Source organism: Artemia sp. Qi Xiang Cuo, chromosome 9 (genome assembly GCF_049724085.1).
Source record: "Artemia sp. Qi Xiang Cuo chromosome 9, ASM4972408v1, whole genome shotgun sequence".
Lineage (NCBI taxonomy): Eukaryota > Metazoa > Arthropoda > Branchiopoda > Anostraca > Artemiidae > Artemia > Artemia sp. Qi Xiang Cuo.
In genome coordinates this window covers 66,720,849-66,747,472 of record NC_142802.1, presented here as the reverse complement: position 1 = coordinate 66,747,472, position 26,624 = coordinate 66,720,849, and positions in this window count along the sequence as shown.

Below are 26,624 nucleotides of genomic sequence, written 5' to 3'. Positions count from 1 at the left end.
CATTCAAACCAACAAAGTGAGAAAAAAAATGAAAACATAAAGAAAGTTTTATTGACATCCAATAAACATCCATCAAACAGTGAGAAAAACCATGAAAAAACATCCTCAGTGAGAAAAAACAAAGAGATTCAGACATACAAACAGAGAAAGACATTCACTTTAGACACTCAAACCAACAAAGACAAATTCTTGGACTTGCAAACACCAGCCCAGACATGTAAACAAATAGATTCAGTCATACAAACAGAGAAAGACATGCACTTTAGACATTCAAACCAACAAAGACAAATTCTTGAAATTGCAAACATCAAGCCATATATTCAAATAAATAGATTCAGACAAACAAACAGAGAAAGGCAGCTACTTTAGTCATTCAGACCAACAAAGATAAATTCTTGGACTTGCAAACACCAACCCAAACATACAAACAAATACATTCGGACATACAAACAGAGAAAGACAGGCACTTTAGACATACAATCCAGCAAACACAAATTCTTCGGCTTAAAATCACTAACCCAGACATACAAAAAATTGATTCAGGCATACAAACAGAGAAAGGCATGCACTTTAGACATTCAAACCAACGACGACAAATTCTCGGACTTGCAAACACCAACCCAAACATACAAACAAATACATTCGGACATACAAACAGAGAAAGACAGGCACTTTAGACATACAATCCAGCAAACACACATTCTTCAGCTTAAAAACACTAACCCAGACATACAAAAAATAGATTCAGGCATACAAACAGAGATAGGCAGGCACTTTAGGCATTCAAACCAACAAAGACAAATTCTTGGACTTGCAAACACCAACCCAACCATGCAAACAAATAGATTCAGACATAAAAACAGAGAAAGACATGCTTTTTAGACACTCAAACCACCAAAGACAAATTATTGGAATTGGAAACATTAACCCAGACATCCAAATAAATAGATTCAGACATACAACCAGAGAAAGACAGACACTTTAGACACTCAAACCACCAAAGACAAATTCTTGGACTTGCAAAGACCAGCCCAGACATGCGAACAAATAGATTTAGACATACAAACAGAGAAAGACAGGCACTTTAGACATACAATCCAGCAAAGACAAATTCTTACACTTGCAAACACTAACCCAGACATGCAAAAAATAGATTCAGGCATACAAACAGAGAAAGACAAGCACTTTAGACATTCAAACCAACAACAACAAATTCTCGGACTTGCAAACACCAACCCAGACATGCAAACAAATAGATTCAGACATGCAAATAGAGAAAGACAGGCACTTTAGACATTCAAACCAACAAAGACAAATTCTTGGAGTTGCAAAAACCAACCCAGACATGCAAACAAATAGATTCAGACATACAAACAGAGAAAGACAGACACTTTAGATACTCAAACCACCAAAGACATATTCTTGGACTTGCAAACACTAACCCAAACATACAAACAAATAGATTCATACATACAAACAGAGAAAGACAGGCACTTTAGACACTTAAACCAACAAAGACAAATTCTTGGACTTGCAAACACCAACCCAGACATACAAACAAATAGATTCATGCATACAAACAGAGAAAGACATGCACTTTAGACGTACAATCCAGCAAAGACAAATTCTTGCACTTGCAAACACCAACCCAGACATACAAACACATAGATTCAGGCATACAAATAGAGAAAGACAGGCACTTTAGACGTACAATCCAGCAAAGACAAATTCTTGGACTTGCAAACACCAACCCTGGGGGAGGGGGAGGAAAGGAGGGGATAGTAGGTTGGGGGAGGTGGACCTTTGGGGGCCCGGGGGCCTTTGGGGGCTTGGGGGTCCTTTTGGAGCCCTGTGGGCCCGGGGGTCTCCTGGGGGGGGGGCACAGGGGGCCTTTGGGGTTGGGATAGGGGGCCTTATAACACTATTCAAATGGAGCTTGTGTATTATAACGACCACAGTCGAGAATGGCCCAAATAAAAAACAATATGTATCTCTTAATAGGAGTTAGCATTCCCTCAGATGGTTTACCATTTTCGTTTCTACTTTCAAATTTATCATGTCTCATGGAGAAATTGTGTCAATCAGTTATCTTTTCCTGTCTGTATTTTCAACTCTCTAATAAGAATATTCCAATATTGATATTTTCTTATCTAATGATGTCACCTTGTTATCATAGTATTCCAACCGGATGTTGACATTCAAGAAAATAATTAACCTTATCTGATGATGTCACCTTCTTATCATATTATTTTAACCGGATGTTGACATTCAAGAAAATAATTAACCTTATCTGATGATGTCACCTTCTTATCATAGTACTCCAACCGGATGTTGACATCCAAGAAACATCCATCAAAGTGAGAAAAACCATGTTTTTTAATCCTCAGTGAGAAAAACCATAAAAACATACATAAATTGCTGTTGACATCCAAGAAACACCCAGCAATTGTTGTTGACAGCCATGAAAACAGCCATCAAAGTGAGAAAAAGCATGAAAACATCCATCAATTGTTGTTGACATCCAAGAAAACAACCATCAAAGTGAGAAAAAGTATAAAAACATACATAAATTGTTATTTACATCCAAGAAAACAACGATCAAAGTGAGAAAAAGCATGAAAACATACATATATTGTTATTGACATCCAAGAAACATCCACCAAACAGTGAGAAAAACCTTGTTTTTTCATCCTCAGTGAGAAAAACCATAAAAACATACATAAATTGCTGTTGACATCCAAGAAACATCCATCAATTGTTGTTGACATCCAAGAAAACAACCATCAAAGTGAGAAAAAGCATGAAAACATTCATTAATTGCTGTTGACATCCAAGAAACACCCAGCAATTGCTGTTGACATCCAAGAAAACAACCATCAAAGTGAGAAAAACCATTTTTTTTTATCCTCAGTGAAAAAAACCATAAAACATGCCCATATATGGACTCCCGCTCGGACCTCCTGGTAGGTCCCTACTGTCTGGCACCCAAAACAAGAGATCAAATTGGAACCAAAGCAGGTATCACGCCATCGATAAACAAAAAAGTTTAAAAGGAGTTAGATATAGGGCAGGAGGTCTCCAATTAATACCCAAAAAGGCATTTGTTCATTTTCCGCCAAGTTGGTATACATTATATCAGTAGCTACTGGTTCCAATGACATTGTTAAGACTGCCCGAGAAAATTCTAGGTTGAACGCAAGAGATATATAGGTGGAAATATAACCTATATCATCTTTTGTGTTTGAGCTGTGTAAAGAGCAAACTATCAATTTCAGTCATTCCTGGATCACAAGAATCCAGGAACATGGAAACCAATCGCTAGGGAAAACCAAAGGAAATACCTTATTTAACGTGGTCCTTATCCACCAAAGCTGAGTGTATTCCCAGTTGATCCTTCAATATAAAAAAAACAAAGAGTGTCGATTTCATCCCAGCTGGTACTTCTGTTACCTGTTCATAAAATACCATATCGAGAAAAATACTGTCTTCTGCTTCATGTGTTTCCTTTTCCCTAACGTTCCCGAGAGAGACTAATCTTTAAAAACTTGGGTGGAAAACAGCGTGTGACAATAGCATAAAATAAAAAGCAATGTAAAAGCAAAGAAAGGAAAACGGGCATTTCACTTCCCTCCCGAGTCACACAAAGCAGAATCTTCTGGATTTGGTCACCTCATCAAAAACAGTGGTCATGTGGTTCTCCTGCTTGATAAAAGTACTTGAGCTAAGCTTTTGTAGCAAGCAAAAGATGAAGATACCCACAGTAAAATTGTAAAAAAAAAATTTGGACGTCGCAAGGACCCTACGAGACACGGCTTGCCTTTAGGAGAGCGTAAGGAAAAAATTGTAACTGGCTAGACATGTGCCTGCTCTTGCAGCTTGGTTAAATGATACCTGACATAGACCATCCAAAGCAACCTATTTACACAAAACTTTCCAGAACGAGTTAATCGACTTGCTTTCAGAAGAAGTCGTGGAAAATATCCTCGACGAAGTATTCGATTCATAAATTTAATCTGTGATGACGTATACGACCCCTGTTGCTTTCTATTCTGACAGCCTTATGGTCGTAATTTACGCTATTAGCTCAGAATAGACACCTAGAGAGTGATTACTAGATGTTAGCAAGGCTTATGAAAAAACTGGGTAAGGTAGGGAAGAAAGAACGAAAGGGTTATTGTCAGGAATGTACTGAAAATTGGCAGAAGGTACAATTGGAACATTGAGAGGAATTCCTCTGAATAAACTAGTTTTCTAGTCTTATAACTATGCAAGCACGATGTCTAGTCTATTCATTTAATAGAACCCAGCAGAAAGTATCTAAAATTATTGATCACCATGTGCCTTATATCTCCTGCCTGGTTCACAGACTAAATATTGTCATTAAGCATAGTTGATATTCCTCTCTCTTAGGAAATACTCTCTTCGATTAAATTATCACAAACTTGGTGGAATCCAGGGGTTTAAACCATAAAAGTAGTAGTTATTTTGTCTGAAGAAATAATTTCAGCACTTGACAAAATAAAACGGATAAAGAACGCCGACGCGAAGATCAAGCACAAGCTAGAGGCCTTATGGAAAATAGCATGTACAAGGCCATGGTTACAACAGAAAACGTACAGAAGAGGAAAGAAACATTATTGACGCAATGAAGATATTTGAATCTTAGATCAACTGGTTCAGTTTCTTGTTGGTCTCTTTAGATAACTATAAATAAAAAGTATTAATTTGTATTAAATTTTCATGAGCTGTATAATCATTAATTTGAAACACTTTTTCCCCAAAACAAGTTTTTCAAAGAAAAGTAAAGAGCTACATTAAGCCAAGAATGAGAAAAAATCAAGTAAAATAATCTTCCAAGCTTAAAACTAACCCCCGAGCCTTCTCAAGACCAGAAAATAATATGCGCTTTACTAAAAAAAAAAAAAAAACAATAAAAGACCGAGGATTGTCAGTTTAATTGAATGATACTGAAATTTATTCCTTAAAGTTTTGATAATTGTTTATTTACGACAGTAAGAAAAGTGAAAATATTTCAAACGCATTTTGTTTTCAGTAAAGCGCAAATTGTGTTCTGGTCTTAAGAAGGCAAGGGCCTTCTCATCAGCCCTACACATATTAATTTTTGCTCGTTTTGACTTTGACTCGGGTATTTATTGTAATTTCTGTTGGTTTTGAGTTTCATTTATTTATAAATATTGGTTTGTGGTATTTTAAGCTTGGAAGGTTATTTGAGTTGATTTTTGCTCATTCCGGGCTTAATGGAGCTCTTTACTTTTCTTTGAAAAACTTGTTTTGTGGTAAAAGTTTTTTCAATTAATTTCTATTTGTTTTTATTTACTTTTTTTTTTCATGAAAAAAAATATATTTTATATCTTCTCAAATTTTGTATATAAGAATCCATAGTATGGGTTACTATTTGTATGTAGGAGAAACTTTTTCGACAATTTTTAATCCTGACACAAACAGTATTCTTTAATTTAATTTTACAGCTTCTGAAGTGGACCTGAAAAAATAAAACTTAGTATAACACCCAAAAGATTCTATCTATGCTCTTTGACAACCTGGATACACTTACACTTTTTTTATTTATTTAAATAGTAAGAGCAGAAGTAGTAATACTAGTAGCCCCAAAAGTTTCAACTTAATACCCCCAATCGTTTTTAATGTATTGCTAAGGTGTCTTATTGGCAACCATAAACACAATGCCTTTTGATTTATTTTAAAGCAGCATTTAGTTTTAAAGCATAATGGGCCAATTGCATAATTGTGGGGGGTTGACATGTCTAATATCCCTAAAGACATAGTTGCTGAGCCGTTCTACTATGCTGAACAAAATGGCTGTCTCAATTTTTTTACTGGATGTGTGAAAAATGAATGGGCTCGAGAGAAGGACAGCTTGCCCTCCAATCTCTTGTTACTCTTAAAAAGGGCCCCAGAACAATTAATTTTATATTTAATTAGCTTTTTAATTAAATTTAATTAAAAGTTTCAATCATATTTTATTTCTAGCTATTATAGAGTGGTGCTGCCTATGATATTGCTTATATGTCGTTTGGAAACCTGCATGCATACAGTTTTTTACTTTAATTAAAACTCCTAAGCGTTCCCCAAAAGTTTCATCTTAATACATTTAGCGTGTTTAAATACATTAAATGTAGTGGTAGTATTAAAAGTATACATATAGTGCCTTCTGGCTAGTGTAAAATCCTCCACTAACTACTCTTAAAGGTCTACATTAATAATATAAGTGGTTCTTCAGATACTGCTTTGTCACCTTTTGAAGTCCGCATGCTCACAAATTGTTTTGATTTGGTTTAATATCCGCCTAAATATTCCTTAAAAGCTTCACCTTAATACCCTTAGCTTGTGCAGTAGCAATAGTTGTAGCAGCACTAGTAGCAGTATGCGCATAGCACCTTTGGTTTCTTCAACATCTCTTTCAACACACACTGAAATTTTCAGCTTAATACATACCATCAACCATTCCCGAAGCATTTCTGATGCGTCCACTTGATAACCTGTGTAGGCATAATGTGTTTCGATTTAATTCCATACAGTTTCTATATATTCGAATATATTCACCTTAATATCCTTGGTTTTAATAGCATTAGTAGTATTAGTAGCAGTAGAATTAATTGTAGTAGCCTACGCTTTAGTCGAAGCAGTAGTAATAAAAGTAGTAAAATAGTAACACTATCATTATGTTGCAAATATTTTCTTATGGTTAGTTCAACATCCCTAACAACAAGCCCTGTGAATTTCAACTTCACATACAACACTGTTCCTAAGATTTGCTTACTACCTATCATATTGCTTATATACCCTCTTGAAAACCTTCATGCATACAGTTTGTTTCTTCAATTGAAACTCTCCTTAAGAACTTCCTAGTAGTTTAACCTTAATACTCTTAGCGTCAGTAGTTACAGTAACTGTAGTGGTAGCATTAAAAGTATACACATAGTGCCTTTTGGCTAGTTCAAAATCCTCCACAACTTACTCTTTAGGTCTAACTTAATAATATAAATTGTTTTTGAAATATTACTTTGTCACCTTTTCGGAAGTCCACATGCTCATAGTTTGTTTTGATTTAGTTCAACGTACGCCTAAATATTTCTTATATTTGATTACTGAACATATTGTTTTATATTCTTTGGACTATTGGTTACAAAATGTCTATCTCGCAATTTCGATTGAATGTGTTTGGGGAAAAGGGGATGCCAGGTAGGGGGGGAGGGGCTATTTTCCCTCCACCAAGTTTGACTCTTAAAATGAACTAGAACCATACATATTCAATCAAATGATCCTCCTCTAAAGTTCACAAGACAACCCCTTATATAAAAACATTACATACCCCAGGGCATAATTTACAACCCTTACCGCCAGACTACGGGGGGGGGGGGAGGGATAACCCCAAAGGTCTTATTATGTGATTTTGGACTATTTTTGAACAAATGATTATCTCAAAATTTCTATTGGATGCATTTGTGGAATATATGACGTGAGGATATAGCTGCCCTCCGATAAATTTGACCCTTAAGAGGGCACTTAAACTTCCAATTTCCAATCCAATGAGCTCCCTTCATAGTTTATACGATAATACTTTCCATAAGAACCTTATATGCCTTCGGGGCATAACTTACAAACCTTGCCCGGAGGGCTCTGGGGGGGGTCTCACCCTCAAAGACATAATTTCTGGACTTTTAAACTACGTCAAACAAAATAGCTACCTAAAAATTTTGTTTGGAAGTGTTTTGGGAGATGATGGGTCTAGGGGGAGAGAGGCGGGTTGGTTGCCCTCCAATGACTTTTGACTATTAAAGAGGGAACTAGCTCTTTCAATTTCCAACCAAATGAGCCCTTTTCGAAGTTTTCAAGACAAAACATGTGTGGTGGCGCTTACTAATTAAGTCAATTTGGAATTTAGTAAAATATTAAGACGCAAATACAAAAGTTTAGAAATACCACTTTTTATTAAGATAATGAACATATCCTGGCAGGTGTATGCCTAACATGTTTCGTGGCACTTTCTAATTAAGTCAATTTAGAATTTAGTAAAATATTAAGACGCAAATACAAAAGTTTAGAAATACCACTTTTTATTAAGATAAGGAACATATCCTGGCAGGTGTAAGCCTAATAGGAAATTTAAAAATTTATCACTTCCTAGCTATGTGCGTCAGAGAGTCTCGATAAGCTATGGTTGACGATATGTATAAGAGATACATTTTATGGGAACGGGCGGCCTGATACTAACCTTATACCGGACTGACCTCTGGTCCGTTGATATTAAGAATACCTTGGAATATTGTCGGATTATTGTAAGTGTCTTAGTATCTTATTGTATTATATATTATTGCAGATTTCTGATACTTGTTGTCTCCCTGGGACCACCCGTCCCAGCGAAATATATATATATATATATATATATATATATATATATATATATTAATAAACCTTGTAAACCATGTACTGGTGTAAGTTAACTGAATTAAAGTATTGTATTATAGCCAACCTCTCTACAATCTAAATTTAGTCCCTCGAATATTCCCAGCTGGTACGCCTCATTAGTCAGGTCATAGCCTAAGGCACGCTACCAAAGTTTATTTTCCTAAGGGCCACAGTATATCTCAACTATAAAGAGAGAATAAAGGCATCAATAACAACTTCACCTTAATACCATAAAACCCCTTTACCACAGCTGGTAGCATTTGGAAATCTGGTCGAGAGGGCTAAATAAAAATTGTACATTGAAACACAAATGGCTTTGTCAAAAGGGAAAAGTAAATGGACTTTGCTTTTAGCGGCGCTCGAATTAGCAAAACTTCTAGCAGTTTTGCTGGAACTTTGGCTATTAGAAATAGATTTGTGTCTCCTCAAAGATTTGAATGCAATAGAAAAATGAAAAAAAGGCTCAATCAGGAATTGTAAAATGAAAAAAAAGTATTCAGTATTTAGTAAGTAGAAGTAAGTGTGTAATTAGTAGTTTTCTTAGTGTTAGTAATAAATGCAATGTAGTAGTGCCGTATATCACTAATTAATAAAGTATTCGTTCCGCGACTTAAAAGAATAAAATAAAAGATAATACGTAAAGAAAAAAATCTAGCTGGACCGATGAAACTTTGGTGGAAACAGTAAAATTTTAGGCATAATAGTAGCAAATAGGGTCCGTAGTCAGCCTTACTACAGGTACAGGCTATAGACTTATTGTTCAAGGATAACACTGCTTCAATTTAGCAAAGGAAGCACAAAAACTTTGGTCCGAACAGTTATAGGTTAGAAGCTGCCATTTCCGAGTGTTGTTAGGAGTAGAGGAGCTTCGAAAATATGACATTTTACGAGTTACCTTTGAATTAACTTTACCTTTGAATTACCTTTGTTAAAGCTAACCCGAATACTAGGTTAGTTGTGTAACATCACAAGCAAAGGGAAGATAAAGATACATAAATATATAATTAAAGTACTTGAGGAAAGGGATGAAAAAAAAGAGAAAAGTAGCCCTATAAGTAAGAAAATAAATGTGGAAGCTTAGCAGAAGTCTCCGAAGGAATGGAAAAAAAAAGAATTATTACCCAGCTGTAATGGGAAGTCTGCATAAGGCAAGAAATTCGGTGAGAGAAGCCGATAATCACAGAAAATGCAGGCACGGGGACATGTCTTAAAAGGGCCTCCTTTCCCTACACACAGGACCTTCATTTAAATAATGGTATTAGAAAAAGTACAAATTTTGAATTAGCTGTGCGAAATGAGTCAAAAAAAGGTTCAAATTTGAATTTTAAACCATGGCTGCTTTTGAGCCATGTACATGTAAAACAGGCCAGTGTTTGAAAACTGTTATGCTTGTTTACATAAAATATAAGCCCACATTAGGACAAACAGAGAAGGTAATGCATTCTTTTGGGATAGCTAATATTGACAATTCTGTCCACTCTTACAGTTACTCAATGACGAACCATCCTCAAGTCTATTCTAATTATAAATCAGTACAATTTAGTCGAATATTATATACCAGCCTGAAGTAATAGCCCATCGCCCTGGCCATCGCCCTATGTTCAGTGTTGCCGAATTTGGTAGAAAACACCCCTTGTTGATCACCTAATATTTCAAATCGATTACCGTGTTGTCAAATGTAGTCTCCTATAACCTAAAGGACTATTAAAAATACTTTAACACAATTGACTCACAGCAGAGGAGATTCTAAGGGGTCTGACACTACTATTTGGGACTAAACCTTATCTGCTCGACTAGTAGCTCATTTTAAAGCCCATTTTTCGGTTATTCATAATATATACGTCTTACCACGTTTAAAAGTCTTGAATTCAATTTAGTTCCCAAATAAAGTTTTTTTTTATGAAATTCAAAATCCTTGTCTTACAAACAAGCGGGCAATGGCGTTGCTTTGCCTTGCTTTGGCTTATTATGTCCTATACAGTGTTTTTATGAAATGAAAAACAATTTACCATAACATTACCATAAAATTCAATATTTCCTTCATTGCTACAACTCTTTTTGACTTTTTCATTTAACCAGGGCGATTTTCTTATCGCCCTAGTCTTAAAATTCCAGCCATAAAGTCAAAGAATGAGAAAAAGGTTCCTATTCTTCTTAAAACGTGGAGTGCTATCATCAGACAGATGAGACGTTTCAAATGAGCTGTCACTCACCAAATATCGGAGCACAATCGCAATTGACTCACAGCAGAGGAGATTCTAAGGGGTCAGACACTACTTTTTGGGACTAAACCTTATCTCCTTGAATAGTAACTCATTTTAAAGCCCATCTTTCACTGATTCATAATATATACATTTTACCGCGTTTAAAAGTCTTGAATTAAATTTAGTTCCCAAATAATTTTTTTTTTTATGAAATTCAAAACCCTTGTCTTACAAAAAAGCGGGCGATGGCGTTGCTCTGCCTTGCTTTCGCTTATTATTTCCTTTACAGTGTTTTTATGAAGTGAAAAACAATTTACCATAACATTACCGTAATATTCAATATTTCCTTCATTGCTACAACTCTTTGTGAGTGTTTCATTTAACCAGAGTGATTTTCTTATCGCTCTAGTCTTAAACTTCTAGCCATAAGGTTAAAGAATTCGAAAAAGGTTCCTATTCTTGTCAAAACATGGATTGATATCATCAGAAAGATAAAACAATTCAAATGAGCTGTCACTCACCACAAATCAGAGCATAATCACAATTGGCTCAAAACTGAGGAGTTTCTAAGGGGTCAGACACTTCTTTTTGGGACTAAACCTTATCTACGTGACTAGTAGCTCATTTTAAAGCCTATTTTTTGCTGATTCATAATATATACGTCTCACCGCGTTTAAAAGTCTTGAATTCAATTTAGTTTCCAAATAATTTTTATTATGAAATTCAAAATCCTTGTCTTATAAAAAAGCGGGCGATGGCGTTGCTTCGCCTTTCTTTGGCTTATTATGTCATATACAGTGTTTTTATGAAATGAAAAACAATTTATCATAACATTACCATAAAATTCAATATTTCCTTAATTGCTAAAACTGTTTGTGACTTTTTCATTTAACCAGGGCGATTTTCTTATCGCTTTAGTCTTAAAATTCCAGCCATAAGGTCTAAGAATGAGAAAAAGGTTCCTATTCTTCTCAAAACGTGGAGTGCTATCATCAGACGGATGAGCCGTTTCAAATGAGCTGTCACTCGCCACAAGTCGGAGCACAATCAAAATTGACTCAAAGCAGAGGAGATTCTAAGGGGTCAGACGCTAATTTTTGGGACTAAATCTTATCTGCTTGACTAGTAGCTCATTTTAAAGCCCATTTTTCGCTAATTCATAATATATACGTCTTAACGCGTTTAAAAGTCTTGAATTCAATTTAGTTCCCAAATAAATTTTGTTTTTATGAAATTCAAAATCCTTGTCTTACAAAAAAGCAGGTGATTGCGCTACTTTGCCTTGCTTTGGCCTATTATGTCCTTTACAGTATTTTTATTAAATGAAAAACAATTTAACATAACATTACCATAAAATTCAATATTTCCTTCATTGCTACAACTCTTTGTGACTTTTTCATTTAACCAGGGCGATTTTCTTATCGCCCTAGTCTTAAAATTCCAGCCATAAGGTCAAAGAATGAGAAAAAGGTTCCTGTTCTTCTCAAAACGTGGAGTGCTATCATCAGACAGATGAGACGTTTCAAATGAGATGTCACTCATGATAAATCGGAGCACAATCACAATTGACTCACAGCAGAGGAGATTCTAAGGGGTCAGACACTACTTTTTGGGACTGAAGTTTATCTGCTTGACTAGTAGCTCAATTTAAAGCCTATTTTTCTATTACTGAGAATATATACGTGGTATCATTTCTAAAAGTATTTTTTTAAGTTTATCTTCCAAATACATCGTTTTTATGAAATTCAATATCCTTGTTCTACAAAAAAGCGAGCGAAGGTGTTTCTATGCCTTTTTCTTTATTCTTTTGTCCTATACAGTTTTCTTATGAAGTGAAAAACAATTTACAATAACATTACCATACCATTCAATATTTCCTTCATTGCTACAGCTCTTTGTGACCTTTTCATTTAACCAGGGTAATTTTCTTATTGCCCTAGTCTTAAAATTCCAGCTATAAAGTCAAAGAATGCCAAAAGGGTTCCTATTTTTCTCAAAACGTGGAGTGCTATCATCAAACAGATGAAACGTTTCAAATGAGCTGTCACTCGCCACAAATCGGAGCACAATCATAATTGACTCATAGCAGAGGAGATTCTAAGGGGTCAGACATTACTTTTTGGGACTAAATGTTATCTGCTTGACTAGTAGCTCATTTTAAAGCCCATTTTTTGCTGATTCATAATATATACGTCTCACCGCGTTTAAAAGTCTTGAATTCAATTTAGTTCCCAAATTAGTTTTTTTTATGAAATTCAAAATCCTTGTCTTACAAAAAAGCGGGCGATGGCGTTGCTTTGCCTTGGTCTGGCTTATTTAGTCCTATACAGTGTTCTTATGAAATGAAAAACAATTTACCATAGCATTACCATAAAATTCAATAGTTCTTTCATTGCTACAACTCTTTGTGACTTTTTCATTTAACCAGGGCGATTTTCTTATCGCCCTAGTCTTAAAATTCCAGCCATAAGGTCAAAGAATGAGAAAAAGGTTCCCATTCTTCTCAAAACGTGGAGTGCTATCATCAGACAAATGAGACGTTTCAAATGAGCTGTCACTCGCCATAAATCGCAGCACAATCACAATTGACTCACAGCAGAGGAGATTCTAAGGGGTCAGGGTTAAGGGGCATTTTTTTTTATGAAATTCAAAATCCTTGTCTTACAATAAAGTGGGCGAAGACGTTGCTTTGCCTTTATTTGGCCTATTATATCCTATACAGGTTTTTTTTATGAAATGAAAAACAATTTACCATAACATTACCATGAAATTCAATATTTCCTTCATTGCTACAACTCTTTGTGACTTTTTAATTTAACCAGGGCGATTTTCTTATCGGCCTAGTCTTAAAATTCCAGCCATAAGGTCAAAGAATGAGAAAAGGATTCTTATTCTTCTCAAAACGTCGAGTGCTATCATCAGACAGATGAGAAGTTTCAAATCAGCTGTCAGTCACCATAGATCGGAGCACAATCACAATTGACTCACAGCAGAGGAGATTTTAAGGGGTCAGACACTACTTTTTGGGACTAAACCTTATCTGCTCGATTAGTAGCTCATTTTAAAGCCCATTTTTCGCTGATTCATAATATTTACTTCTTACCGTGTCTAAAAATCTTGAATTCAATTTAGTTCTCAAATAAAGGTTTTTTTTTATGAAATTCAAAATCCTTGTCTTACAAAAAAGCGGGCGATGGCGTTGCTTTGCTTTGCTCTGGCTTATTATGTCCTATACAGTATTCTTATTAAATGAAAAACAATTTAACATAGCATTACCATAAAATTCAATATTTCCTTCAGTGTTACAACTCTTTTTGACTTTTTCATTTGACCAGGACGATTTTCTTATCACTCTAGTCTTAAAATTCCAGCCATAAGGTCAGACGGATGAGACATTTCAAATGAGCTGTCACTCGCCACAAATCGGAGCACAATCGCAATTGACTCACAGCAGAGGAGATTCTAAGGGGTCAGACACTACATTTTGGGACTAAACCTTATCTGCTTGACTAGTAGCTCATTTTAAAGCCCATTTTTTGCTAATTCATAATATATACGTCTTACCGCGTTTAAAAGTCTTGAATTTAATTTAGTTCCCAAATAATTTTGCTTTTAAATTCAAAATCCTTGTCTTACAAAAAAGCGGGCGATGGCGTTGCTTTGCCTTGCTTTGGCTTATTATGTCCTATACAGTGTTTTTATGAAATAAAAAACAATTTACCATAACATTTCCATAAAACTCAATATTTCCTTCATTGCCACAACTCCTTGCGACTTTTTCATTTAACCAGGGTGATTTTCTTATCGCCCTAGTCTTAAAATTCCAGCCATAAGGTCAAAGAATGAGAAAAAGGTTCCTATTCTTCTCAAAACGTGGAGTGCTATCATCAGACGGATAACACGTTTCAAATGAGCTGTCACTTGCCACAAATCGGAGCACAATCACAATTGACTCAAAGCAGAGGAGATTCTAAGGGGTCAGACACTACTTTTTGGGAATAAACCTTATCTGCTTGACTGGTAGTTCATTTTAAAGCCCATTTTTCGCTGAATCATAATATATATGTCTTACCTTGTTTAAAAGTGTTGAATTCAATTTAGTTCCCAAATAAAGTTTTTTTTATGAAATTCAAAATCCTTGTCTTACAATAAAGCGGGCGATGGCGTTGCTTTGCTTTGGCTTATTATGTCCTATACAGTGTTTTTATGAAATGAAAAACAATTTACCGGAACATTACCATGAAATTCAATATTTCCTTCATTGCTACAACTCTTTGTGACTTTTTCATTTAACCAGGGCGATTTTCTTATCGCCTTAGTCTTAAAATTCCAGCCATAAGGTCAAAGAATGAGAAAAAGGTTCCTATTCTTCTCAAAACGTGGAGTGCTATCATCAGACCGATGAGACATTTCAAATGAGCTGTCACTCGCCACAAGTCGGAGCACAACCACAATTAGGTCATGATTATTGGACTTCTCAAATATGCTCAATTAAAAGTTTGACTGGTTATTCTCTATATACCGTTTTAATTTAGCAAAGAATTATAGAAAAGTCTTAAATAAAAATCATTTTTTGAATTGAAAGTTGGGAACAAAATTAAACCTTAAAATAGTGAATATGGGGTCTACCCCCTCCCCAACTCTCGCTCTTTACGCTAAAGTCTTCAAGACTTATAAAATTACTACGCATTCAAAATCAACGACCCTTTCTCCAGGTTGAAATAACCACCATTTTTCGAGATAGTCGTTGCGTAATTATGACTCTAGCACTTTTCTCTTAGACGCATACAAAAAAAAAACAAGTAAGATCGCATCAAAAAACGCATATAAAATTTGTTTATATCCATTTTTGTTACGTTTCTACGAGTCAGACAAACATTTGGGGGGGGGGGGGGTCAAACCACCCTGCCCCCCCTCCCCCCCCTCTTGGTACAGGCTTGATATACAGCAAAGAAGACCAACAACTCAAATAAATAATTGCCCCGTAAATTTATCATATAATTAAATTTGTTCTCCATTGTTAAATGTCTTTCTGATTTTCTAATTTAACAATTTATTTTTCCATATATTCCCTAGTTTACTGTAGAGCGACTACAATTGGTTCTTAAAGGAATCGTTTATTATGAATAAAATGTAGAAAAATGGAAAAAATTTCGTCATGATTTATTCACAAAACATAAATGGCTTAAGTTCAATTATCAGCCTTCATGAAGCTTGAATTATCAGCCTTCACAATAGCAAAGCATTCGTCTTCATTTGTTTCTTCAACTTTGGCTTTGAATATGTTGGGCTTAGATGAATTCTCTTGGCTCCTCATTATTTGCTTGTTTCAGTGGATATTTATGAATTCCTTAACAGAGGATTTTCAATGGCCTTATGCAGCAAAAGATGCCTGAAAGTAGGAAAATAAAGGAAGTAAAAATTCGTCAAAAAAAAAAATTTGTTGGCATGAAAGTCAGGAAATTGATTATACATAAAATAAGTCAAATTAACCTGAAGTATGATTACTGTCACCTTTTCACTAGAATGCTAGGCTTTTGCATATACCTCTACTTCAGCCGACTTTAACTTGTATTGAAAATTAATACTTACTAGTGTTTTATGCTTTTTCAGCATTTAATTTTAAGTCTGATTATGAAAAACTGTGATTTTATGGAATTATTTGACTAGTTTCTGGAGAAGTGTGTAAGCCTTCCACGTTGTTTAAAGCATAATCATTTCTAGTATTGGTAGAACCAGGGGAAAGATAATTTCAGTGTCCCCTCCCAACTCAATTATAATAAAAAAAAACCGAATGATGGTACTACTGTCATTTTAGCTTTTCACTTTTCCCGCGTAGCATCTTTTTTTTATTATATCCTCTTACAGATTTAACTGCAGAGAGTGGCTACGGCACCTCCTCCACTCAACGACGTTATAATTTAGAAATTTCTAAACTTAAGGTCGCTTAAACTATCTTCCATTATTCACTTTTTTGTGAAAAAAAAACATAAACGAGGAATATAAAACACAAAATGCCACAAAAATGAAAATATACAAGTTTCTAACACAGACTTGTAGATACAAATTTTTATTTGACTAGCTTAATTTTAAGTGTAACGACCAATGAAATATTGCTTTTTTCAAGACTTCCGAGCTCCATAGAATTCAATTTATTTTCTTAAATCTCGCTTTTATTTTGTGATAAGATATACCGATTATTTTCTATTTACACTCTTTTTTGGTGAAACTACGAAGTAGCCTACATGAAACATAGAAAAAAATAAATAAACTTCATTAAGAAAAACAGATTGGCCTCTAGCACTAATTTTTTTTTTTTTTTTAGTTGACCCGAATGTTTTAATATACAATAGGTAATTAATTTTAGCTAATATCAAGATTCTTTTGTTCTTCATCTTGGTCACAATTTAGTTTGTCCCACAACCATTCAATTTACATTAAAAAGGAATATTTGGTTTACCCCTGAATTTTAGATATACGAAACTTGTGCAACAGTTGAGCACCCAAAACTTCCCTTTAATGAGCCTTTTTTTTTAGATTTTTTTGGTAATTAACTTTTATAGTTAAGTTTTTAAGTAAAGAATAAAAAACAAATGAAGAGACCAATTTTCTTCGGCCAAAGTAATCAATTATTCTAATTTCAGTATGTAGTTGTTTTTAAACCCAAACTAATTTATCAATCCAACATTTTGCCCTATGTACTTCAGCAAAATTGAGTCTTTGGCCGAAATGGCACTGTTGTGCACACATTTATAAGCTATGCAAAACTATGAATGTCGTTTCATTCAACTGTTTTATCTGACTCAGTTCTTGTATTGGAGTCAAGTCATCCATTATTCTTCATTTGGAAAGATATAATTGAATATTATTTACGTGATTGTTGAATTTGTCTCTTTCAAAAGCTATAATATTTTACAAAGTAGAAAGTTTAATTTACCCTCTTGTACGATTTTAAACGTTTTAAAGAAAAAATCCCTGTGGAACCAATGGTCTTCATTTGTATTACATCCAATCCAATTTGTTGCATCATCTGAATCCGACGAATCAGAATTTGACTGATATGTTACAGGAGACATTCTGCAAATTCTGCAAATATTAGTCAATGATACGTCCATGGCTTTTACAATTTCTGCAAAGATTTGGGCTCGCATTGTATTGCTACTTTCGTCATCTGCCAAATTGTCAATTATATTTTATTCGTCTCTGTAATTTAAGTAGAGATCGTTGAGTGGATCTTCACACTCCAAATCTATCGAGTTGCAAAGAAAATCTATAAATTGAAGGCACATCGGCCCACAATTGAAACCATCTTCTTGTTTTTTGAATTTAAAAGACTAAATTTTTAAATTGGAGCACTTGTCATGAAAAACTTTTGAAAGTTAGCCCAAATTACGGTCTTTAACCTGTAAAGGGTAAAAAAAAAATGTAACTCCTGCTCAGACTATCAAGTAAAATAAGTGTCCAGTGCACACCAAACTTATTTATCAAACGAAATTTTTGCAGGAATCAAATAACCTGGATCCTTTAGTTTCAATAAGATCTATTTCACAAGTAGCGCTCCTTGAAGAACGAAACTATGGTCGAGATTTCTTTCCTTTATTCTATTCATTATGTAGGCCTCCATAATCTGATCGCTTAGACAAGCTTGTCCTATTATCGACGCCAGTTCACCTATTGGAATTTTTGCCAACGTGTTTTCCTTCCCCCCCCCCCCCACTGACACTCTTCCTAAAACAATTGAATCGCTTTGACCCGAAGAATACTTTGAATACGCGCTGCTAAAGTCTTGGAAGTTGTCCAACTGTTCAGTTTTCGAAAGTACTTTTTTAGCTAATTTTATGTTTCTTCTATTCAATTTTTCAGCAGGTATGATGTATTCCGGTGGAAGACAAAGATTAGGGGACGGGTCATAATATTTGGGGCCAGTTATATTTTTTTTATTGCTTTTTTTCTTCCAGACCTCTTTTAGAGTATCCATTTTTGGGAATTGCTTTTCCTTTTCTTCCTCTTTTTGTTGCTCCATATCAATATGTACTCGTTTTTCAGCTAGTAATTTTAGATATAGGGGTATAGTTATTTAGGAAAGCAATCCTGTTTAAAACCATGGGTATAGCATTTATATAACTCGTATCCACAAATTCACCCGGGTCCATGGGACTTAGCCCAACTTTGTAAACCTGTCTTTTCATTATTTTGAAATAATTTTCTACTTATGCATTTGTATGCCTAGTAAATCTACCATTTAGCATTATTGCAGTTGTTAAGGGGCAGAGTTTAATAATTATTTGTTCTAGCCTATGACAAACTTTCAAACTATAATAACGGTTTAATTCCTTGTCCCTACTATTATCCTCTGAGCACTCATCATGAAAAGCAAAGAAAGATATAAAAGGATTTTCATCATCAGCGTCACAATTACCAGTAAAATCACAATCGTCTATAGTCTTGTCTTCAGAGACAGCATCTGGTTGGAACCTCAGGCTAGAAGGTTCACTTACAGATTTTAATAGATCCAGTGCTCTTGATTTTACCTTATCTGTAATATATTTTTCGGTTAAAAGTGCTCTTAAGCAGGTCCAGTATTATTTTATCGACTCCGACGATTCTTGTTGCATTATCATAACTACTGAACGAACTATGAAGTTAGTTGTCTTAGAATCTTTGTACTGAAGAGAGCAGAACCTATAAAAAAATTTGATCATATGTGCCGCAAATATGATTAGCTTAGTTTTTTTATTTATGTTGACACCTTTTTTTACCACATCATAACACCAGTTCAAATACTGTATTAATTTGTCTTTATTTAGTGCCTGAAGAACTGCATACATCATGGCCCAAGAAAAATCAGTTACTATAAAAGGAACATTTTTTTTTGTTCTACGGTATAGCAGACAGATAAAATCTTGTAAAATTACCGTAATGGCTCGCGTATTATGTGTATCACCTACCGCATCAAAGTAGGAAACTGGAGGAAGGCCCGGTCCTCCACCTGCTGATACTAATGAATACAAAATTTTTTTTTTATTGCTAGGCCCTATTTTACGTATTATCTCCCCTGTTGCATCCGAGTGAAGCACAAGGTCCTGATAATTCTTAATTCCTGCATAGCCAATTCCATCTGCTTTTCAGAAAAAAGTACTATGCAAAATGGATGCCATGACAGTCTTTGGACGTACCCATTTATGTTTTTTTTTTTTTATTTATCTATAATCGTTGTCGCTTGAAATGTTTTCATCTTGATCTCCATGTCTAAGAAGGGATGTAGTTGAGTTTTGAGATATTTTGAAAGGTCTAACAGAGCCTTATGATGGACATTTAAGCTAAAGAACAACATGAACATTTTTTTTTCGTTATTGGATTCTAAAAGACTGGGCGGATTTTGTTGGAATCGACCATAGACATATCCTTTGCTTTATATTTCCTCCTGTTTCTTCTTCCTTGCTACACCCGAGAGTTGCATTTTGACCCTCTTGGATATAACCTGACCTGCGAGTCCCACTTGATCTGCATCAAAAATGATTGACATTTCCGTGGTAGTTATAATCTCGTCAATAGTAAATCTAGATCTACACCTATATTTTGTGTTACGTCCCTCTAGTTTGCATTTTGCATTACACTTCATCTTAGTCTTCGTATGATTATTTAAAAAAATTATTTGACATTCTATCTTTAAATAATTTCTGATTAAAGAGGTACAACCTTTTTTCCTTATACTTATCTTGCCCAATTCGTTACATTCAAAAGCTCTTCTGTCAGCACTTCTAGGACGAAACTGTTTTTTGTAATCAGTTTTGCGCATTTGGCTTCTTCATGCTGATTTCGATTTGTTTTTGGGGTTTCCTGTACCTCAAAATTTAATTTGAATAGTTACTTTCGTCACTTTTAATATTTACAACATTTGAATTGTAATTCCACAATTTTATTAAACCTGAAAGCGAATGTATTTCTTCTCAAACGTGACCCCTCCCCCCTTAATGCAGCTTAGAAAATTTTTATTAATAGTTATTAATAAATAAAAAATCTTAAAGAAGTAGAGTTAAATTGAAACTTTAAACAAACATTTATAATTTCTCGTCAAATCGCAATTATGACTTCTGTTAGTAGAACAATGCAAATGTTACAAAGTTGCAATATTTTAGCTTTTAGTTAAATTACTGGCATATTCAAACCCAATTTAATTTTTAACCCAATTTAATAATGGGTGGTCGTCTATCCTTGGTGTAAACATGTGTGAGAAATTTATTTTTCAATACATTTTTGAAAACAGTTATCAATTAAAACAAAATTCTGAATGAAGTAAAGAGCAACATTGAAACTTTAAACAAACATTTATAATTTCTATCCTCAGTGAAAACCTATATGAGAAAATCGTATAAATGCAGCAGAATAACAGTTTTTGATTACATCCAATTTATTACAATATTTAATTACAATTTAATAGTTTTGATTTCTCTAATACAAAAATTCACAAATATATATATAAGTTAGGGTATCGCTGATTTATGTTTGTTTATAAAAGAAAACAAGTTTTTTCAACTGAAAGTAAGGAGCAACATTAAAAATTAAAACGAACAAAAATTATTACGTATATGATGGGTATTGCTGCTCCTCAACGGCCTGCTCCTTCCGCTAGAGTTTTTTAGTACTTTGAAAAGAGCTTGTTATTGTTCTAATTAAACTACTGTTGTGTTTCAGGAGTCGCTCTTAAAGAATTGGGACAAAATTCAAACTATAGCGTACAGAGCGAGGTGTTGAGGAGGGGTAGTACCACTCAAATACGTAATAATTTCTGTTCGTTTTAATTTTTTATGTTGCTCCTTACTTTCAGTTGAAAAAAACTTGTTTTTTTTTAAATTTCTGATCGTTTTTTAAATAATGCCAGGAAATATGGCTCCACCTCCCCAGAAAAAATCACCCTCCCCACGAAAATATCCTCTGGACAATTCAATCCTGGTGAAAATTTACCCTGTAAAATTAAGCTTAACACTTCGACGCGTAAAATTGAGTCAGTAAAGAGAAAGTAAGACGTAAAGAAATTTCGCATAGGAATTCTGCCAAATTTCCTCTGAAAATTTCATCCTCGGGAAATTCCTTTTCCATAGAAAATTCTCCCTGCGCAAAGTCCCGCCAGAAAAAAATTCGTCCTCCCCTCCCCACCACAAAATGTATGCAAACGTCCCAAATAATTAATAGTATACAAATATTATGCGTAAACATTGGGCTAATTTTATAACTTAAGGACTTTTCCTCAGGGACTATGGGGGGTCAAGTTATCTCCAAAAACGTATTTATTAGGCCTTTCAACTATTCTGAACAAAATAACAATCTCAGAATTTTGATCGTACGATTTTGCGAAAAAAAATGGCGCGGGAGGGGGCCTAGTTGCCCTCCAATTTTTTTGGTCACTTAAAAAATGCACATGAATTTTTTATTTCCGTTAGAATGAGAACTCTCCCAATGTTCTTGGCCCATTATATTGATATGATCACCCATGGGTAAAACAAACAAAAACAAACAAATAAACCCGCATCGGTGATCTTTCTTCTGGCATAAAGTATAAAATTCTAAATTTTTGTAGGTAGGAGCTCGAAAGCTCTAAACTTAGGTTCTTTAATACACTGAATCTGATGGTGTGATTTTCGTTAAGATTGTATGAATTTTAGAGGGTCTTTCTTTCTTTTTTCAAATATCAGGCAAATTTTCTCAGGCTTGTTACCTTTAGCTATTACTATTAAAATTGATAAGGCTTAAATATTTAAAATCAGCCTAAAAATCTGATTATTTTGATATACCTATTGGTATCAATATTCCGTTTATTAGAGTTTCGGTTAGTATTGAGCAAGGTCACTCCTTACTTACAGTTCGTTGCCACGAACTGTTTGAAAAAAAAATCGCCTAATTTTGTCGTCTGCGACTTCAAACACTTTGCTATGGACCATAGATGGCGGTGACCTGGGAAGGCTCGTCTCTTAGTGTGTTTGGACGCTCTGCCACTCAGTCTGCATTGATCCCTACCTCTCTCTAAATCCCTATCTCTTTCTAACGCACTACCGTAGATTTATAATCTTTATTTCGGCATTACTAAACTATTTAATAGTAATAAAATTTAGTAACTATTATTCTAAGATCAGAAATGTGGGCTTAAAAAACATAGCTTGCAGCCCTTTGTTCACTGAGCACAGCGTAAAGTTAACGCTGATTCACTTTGAAACGCCGTTATTTTGGTTTCGTGAATAACATTGTCCAATGTTTTATTTTACCTCCTCATCCTTCTATTCTTCGAAGAGCATCAAATAAGGCTCGTCGTGTTCACCATCGAATCTAGTCGCCTAAGTAATAAAGAAAATGTAAATATAGGTATTACATCTAGAACAATAATAAAATCCTTGACTGTATGGCTCCCAAGAGTCTTTACAAGACTTTAAATAATACTAAATTTGTATAAATTTACTAATTCAAACAATCTCAACTTGTCTGGAAATGTTGTTTTTGCAAAAGCTAGAATTTTGATACCAAAGAGTCCATCAAAGAATTGGTAGTTTATGCTGATTCTAAAAACAATAAAGTTCCTTAGGTTTAATGTTGCCCATCAGAAGGTGCGAGTCTAAGAACATGTATCTGCACTTATAAATAAGGGAGGTTACACACCCAAAAAGTTAAGGAATCTTAATGAAAGACATTTTACAGGGGGGGGGGACCTTTACATTCAGTTCTTTCCTTGTTATTCCAGTTTTTCTAAGAAATTCATGAATTTCTTAGAACGTATATATTTATAGAGTATATACCCCCAGCGCCCTAATGTGCAAATATATACCCAGAATTACATCCTTAATCTAGATATAAAACTCATTTGTATCACAAATGACCTTTACACCCATACTAGACATATGGTGGATGTTGGGTTTTTTTCCCCGTGGTGATTGCATCGAGACAATAGTCTTAGGAAATACAGAGAGGGGTCATTCCAAGGGAAAAAAACCTTAGAGCCCTTAATTTGGATATTTGGCAAAAAACGTTACTCCCAACAATATGGGCCTAATAAAAGTTACTGGGCTATTTAACACCGAAGAAACTGAACTGTAGCAATTTGAATTAGTAGGTGGAAACTATAGCGAGGGAATCCATAATAGGCATTGTGTAACAGCCTATGTCAAAATGTTCAGTTAAAAAACTTGTCTAGTGTCTGAAGAATCCCAAATGATTACTATTATCACTATCATGGATGGGTTTCAGACCAAAATTCAAATGTTTATTAAAAAATTTTTTATATGAAATCTATAGATTTCATAAAACTCAAAGACAAGCCGGAACATACATAAATTTGAGATTTAAGCTATAAATAATTTAACTGATAAGAATTCATGACCAGACGATATCAGAGTGCCTTGATGCTGAATAAAAGCTACCAATGAATATTGTATCTCACTTTGTGAATCGTTTAGTTTATTCATTCCAATATATTCGTCAAAACTAATTGGTTGCTTGTTTTTTGTGACGTCATTAAAAAACCTGGAAGTATTGATTATTTATCGATATGGTTGTAAGGAGGAAAACAAACATTAAAGGATCATTTAAAACTCTTCTTGACGCATATATTTTGGTATTTTCCAAGAACACACTGCCTTCAATGACCTACAAATAATAGTTCTAATAGGCATAAATCCACTTATTAGACAGTAAAAAAAAACAATGACAAAAACTTGCATCCCATAAAACTCATATATCTGCTGTTGATGGTCACTGCATATATGATCAAAATATTCAGAGTTTTTTGTCATCGTTTTTAACTGTCTATTGAAAAGATACATCCTAATTGGAACTGTTGCTATCACAATTATGTGGCTCTTATTTTTGGCTTCTCGTACAAGAAAAGCTACTGTATTCATATCATATATAATATATTCTGTGATAAAACTTTCTGAAACTCCTTAAGTCTGTTCCGAAGCGTTTGATTTCGTCAGTTAAAATGTCAATATGATAGTTATCTTTTAAGTTTTGTCTTTTAAATTGCAACCTAGTAAAAAGAAAACCACAGCCCATAGTAACCAAAAGTTGAAAAGCACATTAAAAAAAACAACTGCTTAATGAGACAAAATTGCCATCTGACATTCATTAATTAAAAAAACTTTTTCCACAAAATAAGTTTTTCAAAGAAAAGTAAAGAACTCTATTAAACAAAAAATGAGCAAAAATAAAATCAAATAATCTACCAAGCGTGAAACTACCACAAATCCGCATCGATATATAAATAAAGCCCAAAACGAACAGAAATTACAATAAATAACCGAGTCAAACTCAAAACGAGCAGAAATTAACATAAGTTGGGTGCAAAACCCCTATGCCTTCCCAAGGCCAGAACAAAATTTGCACTTTACTGAAAAAACATAAATGTTTTTACTTTTATAACTTTAATAAATAAAATAATATTAACATTTTGATTACTAAATTTCAGTATATGTATGTTAAACTGACAATGCACAATCATTTGTTTTTGTTTTGTTCTGGCCTTGGGAAGGCATAGGGGTTTTGCGCCCAACTTGAGCATAATACCCTCATTCGTTCTTGGGATACTGCTGAGATGAGTAGAAGGGCCATAATGACTTCCACGAGATGTTTCTTGGACGGTTATGAGTGTTAGTTAATTTATTTGTTGTTTTTCATGGATGTCAACAACAATTTATGGATGTTTTTATGGTTTTTGTCAGTGAGAATGAAAAAACAGGAATTTTGTCGCATTGATGGATGTTTCTTGGATGCTTATGTTTGCCGCTCAATTTTTGATTATTTTTCATGGGTGTCAACAGCAATTTATGGAGGTTTTATGGTTTTTCTCACTGAAAATGAAAAATCAAGATTTTCTCACTTTGATTGATGTTTATGGTTTCGTCCTGTTTGATGGTTAAGATACAGAGGGGAATGCATATGGCTTCACTTAGGGGAAGAAAATTATGCGGGAGTCTAAAGAGATAGAAATTCTATTTTTAAATACGGCTTCATTGATCTTTAAGTCGGAGAGATAAAATCTAACGAAACCTTAATAGTGTATATAGGAACATTTATGAGAAGAAGAGATTAACGCGGGAAAGGGTATCCTAGGAATTTCAAATGTGACAGCACAGGGATGCCAAAACAAAAGGAACACGCAGAAATTACGTTTAGGGATTATTTGGGCGAAACCGTTTTAGGCATTTTAGGGAATTATTTGGGCGAACCAGTTTGAGGCATTTTAGAAGATGATTTAAGCGGAACCGTTTCAGGTATTTTAGAAGATGATTTTAGAATATGATTTAGAAGATGATTTGAGGGTGAAACTCTGTGGTCGTTATAATACACAAGTTCCATTTGAACAGTGTTGTGAGGTCCCCTACCCAAACAACCCTCCTAACCCAACCCCAAGTGCCCCTGGGCTCCCAAAGAGCCTCCCGGGCCCCCGTCACTCCTTACCCCCCAATTTTTAATACTTTTTAATTTGCGCATTTTGAGACACAAAAGGGTCCCCATCCCCCACAACTTTTGGTTCCCCCTTCCACCTTTAGTGTTTTGTTGTAGTTTACCTTGTCACAGTTACATTCTCTTGATTTTTCAAAGTTCATTTTAAATTTCTATCGTTGAAATGCAAGAGTTGGAATATTTCAGTAGTGTTTTGTCATGGTTTACCTTGTCACAGTTACGTTCTCTTGATTTTTCAAAGTTCATTTTGAATTTCTTTCGTTGAAATGCAACAGTTGGATTATTTCAGTAGTGTTCTGTTGTAGTTTACCTTGTCACAGTTACATTCTCTTGATTTTTCAAAGTTCATTTTGAATTTCTTTCGTTGAAATGCAAGAGTTTGAATATTTCCGTAGTGTTTTGTCGTGGTTTACCTTGTCATGGTTACATTCTCTTGATTTTTTCAAAGTCCATTTTGAATTTCTTTCGTCGTAATGCAAGAGTTGGATTATTTCAGTAGTGTTTTCTTGTGGTTTACCTTGT